The sequence below is a fragment of the Sander lucioperca genome, chromosome 7, assembly GCF_008315115.2.
Source record: "Sander lucioperca isolate FBNREF2018 chromosome 7, SLUC_FBN_1.2, whole genome shotgun sequence".
Classification (NCBI taxonomy): Eukaryota; Metazoa; Chordata; class Actinopteri; order Perciformes; family Percidae; genus Sander; species Sander lucioperca.
The window spans coordinates 24,150,684-24,160,438 of record NC_050179.1 but is presented as its reverse complement, the minus strand read 5'-3'; the positions used below and the strand labels follow the sequence as shown (position 1 = coordinate 24,160,438).

At 41.6% G+C, this 9,755-nt stretch overlaps 1 long non-coding RNA gene across 1 annotated transcript in view; it reads right to left on the bottom strand.

Annotated features, from left to right (window-relative positions):
• Positions 1 to 955: 955 nt before the first annotated feature.
• The window catches only part of LOC116053014, a 135,754-nt gene continuing 126,954 nt past the window's right edge, over positions 956 to 9,755 (bottom strand). The window contains exons 3-4 of the long non-coding RNA XR_004105723.2: positions 8,153 to 8,217; positions 956 to 2,076 (exon numbers count right to left, since the gene is read on the bottom strand). This is a non-coding gene — a long non-coding RNA (uncharacterized LOC116053014). The remainder of the gene's footprint in view (positions 2,077 to 8,152; positions 8,218 to 9,755) is intronic.

Sequence of the window (9,755 nt, the reverse complement as noted above, 5' to 3'; positions counted from 1 at the left end):
GGGAGGCAAGGGAATGTATATTCTATAAGAGCGCTTTGATTCTATAACAAGAGGTTCTCACAACGAGACTAAAAGGCTTTGACACCACAAGACCGCTTACTGGCCCGCTTATCAGAGGACTACTATTTATACCAGGGGGACGTTGTCCCCCTGTCCCCTGAGGGAGAGAGATGGAGGAAGTCATCGATTCTTCCCACCAAAATCTCTGGGAAGGACAGACCTTGCCTTTTCCCTTTTGGGTGACGAGGGTTATTATGAGGGTCATTATTCTAAAATTTTTTGAAAAGGCCCACACAAGGGCTATTTCTGTGTCTCAGTGATGGCGAGACATAAGAGAGTTAGAGTCGGATCTTCTGTAGCACCAACAAACAGGCGTTGTTGCAGCCTCCCCTTCAACGGACTGTTTCCTGATCTCCGGGGCTCATTTTAAATCTTTCGTAAACGCTGTTGATCTGTCTAAACACAATTTGTCGATGCCATCCTCGCGAGAAAAAAAACGGCAGTGGTTATTTCTTCGTATGCCGATGAAGTACAATTACCTGACAAAGACCTCTAGTGGCCGTGTGAGTTACTGTATGAAAGTTGTCTCTCAGAAGCAAAGGCGGAAGTAGCATGGTGTTGTCATAATACTGTAAAACCGCAAGAGACCACTGTTCACATATCTATTCCTATTAACAGACGTTGGTTTCTTTTAACCATGACGATGAAAATCATTCCGTATACCCGAAAATGAAAATCTGAAAATGCTCATACAAGTTATTTTTGTATGGCAGTGAGGAACCCCTGTGGTTTGCTCCTATAAGTCATTTTGGAACGAACTTACAAACAAACATATTTTGTATTTTAGTTTGGAGGACTTGTTGAATTTGTTTTGGCCCTCTACATCTGTATACCTACAGTATAATACACTATCTCAAAGCTAAAAAAAAAAAAAAAAACAGTCCCACACAACTCATGTAACTCTTTCCATCCCTGGAATATTTTATTTTCTTATCAAACATTTGTATTGGCAGAAATATGTGTCACTAGAAACTGAACTTCAATCATTTAGAGGCTATTTGAATTTGAATTGCTCAACTTGAATACATGCATTTGAAAACTGAAACAAGTAAATAGTATAATTTTTTTTTAAATTGAATTTGTTGGTTTGGAAGCAGAATTGCAATAAACTTAAAACTGAATGTAGAATTATGCAATGAAATTCAGTTGCTCTGAAACTGCATTTGATTCTCACTGAAAAGACAACTCTCCATACTTCTACATTCAATTCTCACAATTCAAATTTCAATTTCAGTTTACGAAGACACACATCTGGTCGTCACATTCTCAGAACTCCAGTCCGTGTAGCCAAAGATGCTCTACAACAAGCCTGTGTTGTTAAGAGAGACAGCGCTGGGTGGGAGAGAGAACAAAGTTTGAATCACTTCAGTAACTTAAGGTTAGTTGTGCATCTCCAGTAGCTAAGTAGACAAGACTATTTCATTCACTTTAAAAATCGGGTTAAGTGATTATTTTTTACTGTTTCCTTAATAAATTAGTCATGACAAAAGATTTTTCCATGAATCCTCTATGTTAGCGGTTATAACGTTACCTAGCTTGTTTGGAAGCTCGTTGAATAGTTAGTTAACGTTAGCTTGCTTGCTAATTCCACCCAACATGCTTTTACTGGTTACAGAAAATGAGTTAGTTAGCTTGCTATCTAGGGGGTTCAGTTCTCAGTTCAGTATAATCTGTATTAGAGAAAAGAATCACTTCATCTGATGTTTTAAGTGAATAAAATGGCTTGCCAGCCTTCTTACTGGAGTTCCACAGCTAATGTTACACATATCCTGTACAAGTACAACTTTGGCTGTATTATTTGTGTCCCCTTCAAAAATTGCTCTTGAGAAATTTCATGTTTATTGTCCCCCCCCAACTGTTAGATGAAATTTCCGCCCATGACCTCGCGGTGACTGTGCTTCGGTCCCCGCTGCTGGAGACTAACGTTACTTCGCCGGGAGAAGTTACGCACTTTAGCAACTTGAATTCAGCAGGCAGCAAACCCCAGCGCCGACGGGCATGCGATCCGAACGGGCACTGTAGGAAACAAAGGTTGAAAGGTTTAATATCCTGTAAACAATTTGATTTGGTTAGCAAAATATTTCTTAAATTGTTGACTTCCTATTTTTATAGCATTTGAAAACGGATTGGCGGCCTTTTTTTAAATCCTGAGACATACTAATAGTGAAGATTAATTGGGTGGCAGTAGCTCAGTCCGTAGGGAGTTGGTTTGGAAACCCAGGGGTCCCTGGTTCAAGTCCCCGTACGGACTGAAGTACAGAGTGTGGACTGATAGCTGGAGAGGTGCCAGTTCACGCTCTTGAGCAAAGCACTGAACCCCCCCCCAACCGCTCAGGGCGCCTGTAGCCAGCAGTAGCAGCCCCCTCACTCTGACATCTCTCCATTTGGGCATGCAAGGACCTGAGCATGTGTGTATGTTTCAGGCCTGTGTGTAGTGTGTTCTAACAACAGAGTGGCAACCTTGTAATTGTAATTTCCCCACTGGGGATCAATAAGAGGTATTAATTAAATTAATTCACTATTTTAGCCTACTTAATAATACTTTCTTTTTTTCTTAGTTTTTTTTTTTTATCAGTATTTGTGTCATATTCTCAGTTGTACTGTAACAAACTAATGTCATGTTCTACAGATGCCTGTATGAACTTTTGTATTCAATAGTGAGAAAAGTGAGAAAAATTAAACAAAAACAACCTTCCAACTTATCCATCTTAAAAAAGTGGGTGCCTAGTTACAAAGATTCTGAGGTGTGAACCAAGAGCCGCAGCAACTTGCAGAGCCGTCACGCTTGATGCAAAATACATTGCGGCGCCATTTTTGGCTCCGGCACCCTAGCGCCGGGGACACTATGGTGAGCATAAACCTAGCTTAATAGGTAGGTGGCTTAACCAAATGCTAACTGGTGGCAATGTCCGGCGGTGTTGGATTTATAATCCTCGCTCGTCCTCGACTCTGGCTGCTTAAAGTAGAGATAGTGAGTTTATTGCGTATGGGTAGATCTTTAAATAGCAGTGCCGCCCATAGGAGAAACACTGACTGTATATTACTTTATCAGAGTGTGCTTCTTTGCTCATTTGTATGTGTTGTTTTACTAACCAGTTTCTTATTTATTGTACAACCAGTGTTGTCCACTTTATTTCTAATGGTTTTATGTGCAACTCTCTCCATATACCCTCTTGAGAGGTCATTGGAATAAAGAAAAAAGTCAGTAAATTTAGATATCTGAAAATGATCAATGTTATGTGACAGCACTAGCTACAACCTTTGATGAAAACATGTTGATATGATGATTTTGCACCACAGTTTAATAGCAATGTACATCTCATCTCATCCATGAAGTAATTTAAGGATTTAAATGTGGTAGATACAAGACAAGTTTTGTCCCAATCTGCCTGACAATTTAGTTTGACTACACCATAATATATTTAGTTCATTTTTAATTGTTTGGGCGAATGTTAAATCAGTGAAATGCTTGCTTGTCAAGATAGAGCAGGAGACAGAGGAACAGAAAGAGAACAGACAGACCAATATAAGCAAAGACAGAAGATGGGACTCATAGATTTGGATGCCAGAGCAGCTGTCAGAGCCGGTCCTGATGGCACAGACGGTGGCCTGGAGGACACACTGCACAGTGGTTGTCACAGGATGAGGATGAGAGGAAGACAGGCAGCATCTGTGTGTGTGTGTGTGTGTGTGTGTGTGTGTGTGTGTGTGCGTGCGTGTGGGTGTGTGGGTGTGTGCACATAAGTATCAATGCATGTGTGCGTTGTGTATAACACTCTTCCTCTGGCAGGCCCAACCACTAGGCCTGCCTGTGTGTGTGTGTGTGTGTGTGTGTGTGTGTGTGTGTGTGTGTGTAGATCTGGAGCAGTTAGAACAGCAGTAAAGCAGATGTTTCCTCTGTTTGGCTAGAGAACATGAAGAAAAACAAGGCCCCAACCCAGAAGACAGGATCTCATTGATCATACCTACAGTAAACTGGAGTCACAACTGCGACCAATAAATAAGGAAGGTAACACTAAAGAAGTCACCACAAGGTTTATTTCCATTTATATAGATATTACATATCTTAACAGTCACCTGAGTTTAAATAGTTGTCCAAACTGACGCAACTCAGCAATGACGGATGGTAATATTCTATCGGCATAATGCACATCAGCTGGCACTTACTATTTTTAGTAATCAGGCTTTAAAAAGAGAGAAGTAATCTGAGTGTATTATGCACTCGTTCTAACAGTTCATCTGCACAAATCCCCTTGTGTTAACACCTACCGATGACAATAGGTCAACACCGTGTTTGTGGATGAATATGTGTGTGAGAGCGATTGAATGAGTGGAAGTTGTTGCAAAGAGGTCCAGTGAGCTCCACCTCTGTCCTAATAGTCCCGGTTCTGGTAAGCTGTGAGCAGAGCAGCTGCACAGCGCTAATCCTAACAGGCAAACATTGTGAACACAAGTGTTGTGCTGCTGCTGCTGCTGCCGGACAGCCAACCACATGTCAAAAGTGTTGAGTCACCCTCAGTGCCTGAATTGGACCAAAAAGGTGCCAGTTCCCTAATTCAGCAGTTGCATGATATGATCATCACATGCGTCTTGGATAAATTTATATTTATACGCATATTTTGGTAATATATCACTTCAAATGTATTTTTGTATGCACTTCATTACATACAATCAGGGCTTGATAGGAACTTGAACATTAAATTAATGTTAAAGTTGGCTGTGGTGTAATACAATTTACTTGAAGAATTTACAAGCTATTTAAAGGTAAGTTACCACCCAAATCAAGACTACATAAAATGGCTCCAACACTCCAGTGATGAAATATTCAGCTGTGTTGTGTGTAAAGCTCCTTTTGTATGAAAAAAGACATTAAAAGAGTATAGTGTGTATGGTATAGGGTGCTGGGGTGTAGAAGATGAATTGAAAGTGGTTTGCAGCAAGCGCTCGCGGGTCACTCAGGTCTTTTTAATGGATCCCACTGCAGTTCTAGGCAAGACCGGCCCTACGAAGCAGTGTGATTGCTTGAGGTTAGGCATTAACTGTGAGTAGTTAAGGGTTAGGGTTAGGATAGCTGATTGGTCAGGGGTTAGGACCTTAACAAATTGGATTCCGTTACCTTGCGCGAGCATGAACAAATTGGATTCCGTTACCTCGCGCGAGCATGAACAAATTGGATTCTGTTACCTCGCGCAAGCATGGACGCCTGGCCAATCGTAGCGCGTGAATGCTATTAATGGGCGGGTCTTGCCTAGAACTCCAGTGAGTTCCACAATAACTCGTCGCTCAAGTAGAGTCAGCAGCTGGCACACGGGCCTGGTGACGAGGAGCAAAAAAGTTGTTTTCCTCCAGCGAGCACTCTCCACTTCTTATACAAACTTTTACTTTTTACCTCGGCTGCACCGGCCATATGTGCGCCACGGCTTGCTGGTCTGGTGTGCGGGGTTTGGTGACTTCCGGGGGCGGACGGGCCACCATGCTCCAGCCGTTGGCTGCACACTGGATGACAGCTGTGCTCCTGTGTCGGGCGGTGAAACAGTGGCTCAGTAGCTCAGTCCAGCGACTAGGGTTACAATAATATGTTTATCCAAAACAATTATCCATGTCAACAAGGACATTTTCAGCGCAGTTTTCTCAGCGTTAAGCTAGCTATGTGTCTACACAGAGACGCAGTTATACAGGTGTTTGGGGTGCATACCTACTCACCGCAGGAAGTGGCGGTACGCAATACAAAGTAAGGGTACTCATTAGGGCTGGGACGATATGCTTTTGTCCCGATTCGATTCTTTCACGATACATGGGTGCCGATTCGATTTGTATTGCGATTTTACATTATTGCGATTCCAAAAGTATTACGATTCAATATTATTGAGTATTGCGATTTTCTTTTCCTTCTTTATCAAAAAACAAAAGTTGAATAATACACTTCTAGAGACATTATATATTGAGACATTTCTATTTCTATATACATTGAGAGTCAGTCAGTCTGACATTTATTTCATTCGTAAAGTAGTACTGTACATAACATGGATTTTGTGCATTTTCTGCTTTTGCCCTGTTTTGCTGGAAATGGATATGATGTAGGCAACATGCAGTCGCTGTTGGCGGTACCGTATAAACAGAAAATATTTAGGTCAATCACTGGTAAAATAAACAAAAAAAAAATATAGATTCTAGGGAAAAGTATAGATTTTTAAAAATCGGCGCGAAACAAATCATGATACATGCACTCATGTGGACACAAATCAGAAATGCTGGTACTTAGTACCCATGAGTACCGGCCCATTATCGGCACTGGTCACCCTGAGAGCAGCCACTTGACTCAACATGCTCCATCACACCGGACTACACTGTATGATCTTTATTCTCTCAGACTGCAGCCAATTAGCATTGAGAAAGTGTTCGGTGCGGTACAGTGTGAAAGGAGTGATGACAATTACGTTTTTTCTAATTAAGGTGCAACTTTATGAAAGGTGAGCTGATCTCTTAATGACCAATCAGCCCAATCCTTTTGTGTCTGTGAATACACAATCAACCAATCCAAAGTGTATGCAAAGCATATACTGTAGTGCCATCAGGAATAAAATACCACTGGCAGGCCATATACATATACAGAGCATTTGCTGTATTGGCCTGATAATAACATTTAAAAAGATATAGTTTTCCCTGCAGATTACATACGAAAATACTGCGGTAATGTTTGAAGGAACAGACATCAATGCACATCCGTCTCTCTTTCTGACTCTCTAATTGTCCTTTTCTCTTTCTGATATCCCGCGCTTGCGTTGTGACGTTGGTGTGTTTTGGACTTAAACCGCTATCTCTGCCTCTTTAAATGCTTCTCACACTCTCTGATGATCACTGTGAGGAGAACCGCAGCCCTCGTGTCTTGTGAAGGCATCTCCACCTGCTGCTTCCATGACAGATGATGATGCGTTGTTACTGGTTTGCACGGTTTATTGCTTATTCTCTTTGAGGTGGGAAAATTGAACTATGTAGCTTGTTGTGTTTGCTAAAGTAGTATATTTTTTTAAGGAGTTGTTGTGGAAAATATGGTACATCTGTACACTCGGTGCTTCTTAAGCTCAGGAAGTCCAAACGCTATTGTAGCTTTTTACAGCAAAAGAAAATTAGATCATAGCAATTTAAAAAAAAAAGCTAATCAGTCATTGTGTGCAAACTGATAGTAGCAGAGAAACCACCTAAAGCTAACATTTACAGGAATCCATGCATGTGAGGTTTCAATGGCAGAAAAAGACACAGTAGTAGTATCATATCATTGTGATACTGAAAAAGACAGTGACACAGTCAATAATAGATTCTCCGCTGACCTTTTACCTCACTCGAAGCTACTTTTATTTCTATTTCTGCTTTTATTTCCCATTATCACGGATTTATACACCTGCAGCAAGTCTGAGAACAGACAACGGAGTAAACCAGGTCTGGGTAAACTAGACTAAAATGGCATTAGTCAAGTAACTAATCAAACATGTGATTGTGAAACAAATGTCAACAACAGCACAACTGTAGGTAGGCTAATCCTAGCTACATTAAGTTTCATTTCTAAAGTAAGATCAGTGTAGAGTGTAATGCGCAAAAATTTCCACTACTCCCTCATTAAGTTTTTACCATGACAGAAGAAGACCATAAGCAGGCAGAAGAAAGCTTTTCAGGCTCCTGCGCGAGACAGACAAGCCAGCGAGACTGGTTTCAATCAAAACAAAACTACAAGCCCAGCAGTGCTATGATCTATTGTTAACAGAGATGGCATCTGGGGATAGCAGGGGTATTCACTAACACAATCTATACTGTCTTCTGGAGGCATTCTCCAAAACATCTAATTGATTCTTTCGTCTGCAATGTGTCATCTGTATCTCTGTTACCGAACAGTGTAATGTTTTCAGGACATATACATTTTTCTTACGCACAGCCGAAGGGCCAGTTGACATTCAGAATATGATCATTCAGCCTAGTTTGGCTTGAGATCCAGCGAGTTCAAACGCTGAAATAGGGCGAACAGACGAGTAGTCGCTCACATGAATCAGCGGCTGATGTGAGCCCAGCGTGAAAAAAACAAAGAAGTTGTTCATCTTACCTGAGATCACCGCCGGAGGCTACTCCTGAGCATGTCCCACTGATAGGATCCCATTGATCCCATTCCTAGAAGACACAATATGCAGTCAAGCATGATGACAGTCAGAGTAATGACAATAAATGATTTCAGATAATGGCATTTTAAAGACCACACATTTGCTGGGCGACAGGCTGTGACTCAGTTCTTTGAACAGTAAGTTCAATTCCTGTTACTCTTAGTCAGATAAAGAAAATAATGAGCCCGGACATATTCTGATTAGTGTGAAAAGAAATCTTTGATGTGTCATACCTTCCAGTGTCCTGTCAAAGAGTTTGTCTTTACACTTTAAGTGGATGTGACATTTCCAGCACGGGGCTGTACAAAAACAAGTTTATTATTTTTTTTTAAATCCCTGAATGAAATCACAATACTGAAAAAGTGCGCCTCATCACGTGAAACTAAATCTCATAATATTGGTTCCATGTAACGTGAGAACAGAAGCTAGGTTAATACCTTACTCTGCACGGATTTTTTCCTCCCCTCATACGCACGCGAGGCCTTATCACTCATCACAATGACTTGGATGAGGAGAGCGGATTATTCCACAAAGGAGCCAATTGACTTAATGCTAAGTCTCCTTCCTATCAGGTGTAATCTCCTGCTTTCCCCCATAGAGATCATCTTATGAGAGCGATGCAGCGAAGCCTAAGGGCCTTTCACCACGGCGGGTCAGAGAGCTAGCTTCACTTCCGAAAGGTAATGCCCCACCCCTCTCTGCTGAGTTCCTTATTTAACAGTAAGACAAGGGTCAATTCACCAAGAGGGAACACAAAGGAGTGGGAGACGAGTGAAGCAGTGATGGAGCACGGGAGGCGGGGAAGATGTAGCCCGAAAGCCAGTGAGATGTGAAGTTGTCAAAACACATATTTCCTTTCTTTTTTTTTTTTTCCAACAGAGTGAATACAGTGGCAATACAAAGCAGCTGAAAAGCAACACGGTTTGAATTAGATCCCTCGATCTTTAGAAGTCAGGAAATGGGATCAGATGAATGATGAGCAAGACATCCAGGACTTAAGATCCTGCATTGTCTGAGGTGGCTTTTTAAAACGTCTTCCATTATCCAGCCTTGTCTTTGAAACCTGAGCTCCTGGCAGAGCACATCAGTTACCCGCTTCCTGATAAACAAATGAAAGACAACCACACCAGGAAGTTTAATTTCAGTAGAACCTGACTCGACTGTATGCTTTTTGCTGTAACTCTATCTAAACCAGTCAGACGCGTCTGGTAATATGTATTACAGTTGATGAACGGCAAATAATGTTACTTCCCCCTTTCTCTTTCAAACTCTGTCACCGTTTTTGCGTATTGTCCTCGCTCTTTATCTCTTTAGCTCCATGCATGAGTGTGCTGACAGTGTACTGTACGACCAGCTTTAAGGTCTGTGTCGTGTCCTGAGATGACAGCAGCTGCTGGGACGGGCCTCACTGAGAGCAGCCCAGTGCTTCGAGAGAAGGGGGAATCCCCCCACTAGGAACAATGCTACACTCGGTGCTGGAATGTAACTAAGTACATTTACTCGTGTACTGTGCTTAAGTACAGATTTGAGGTATTTGTACTTTTCTCC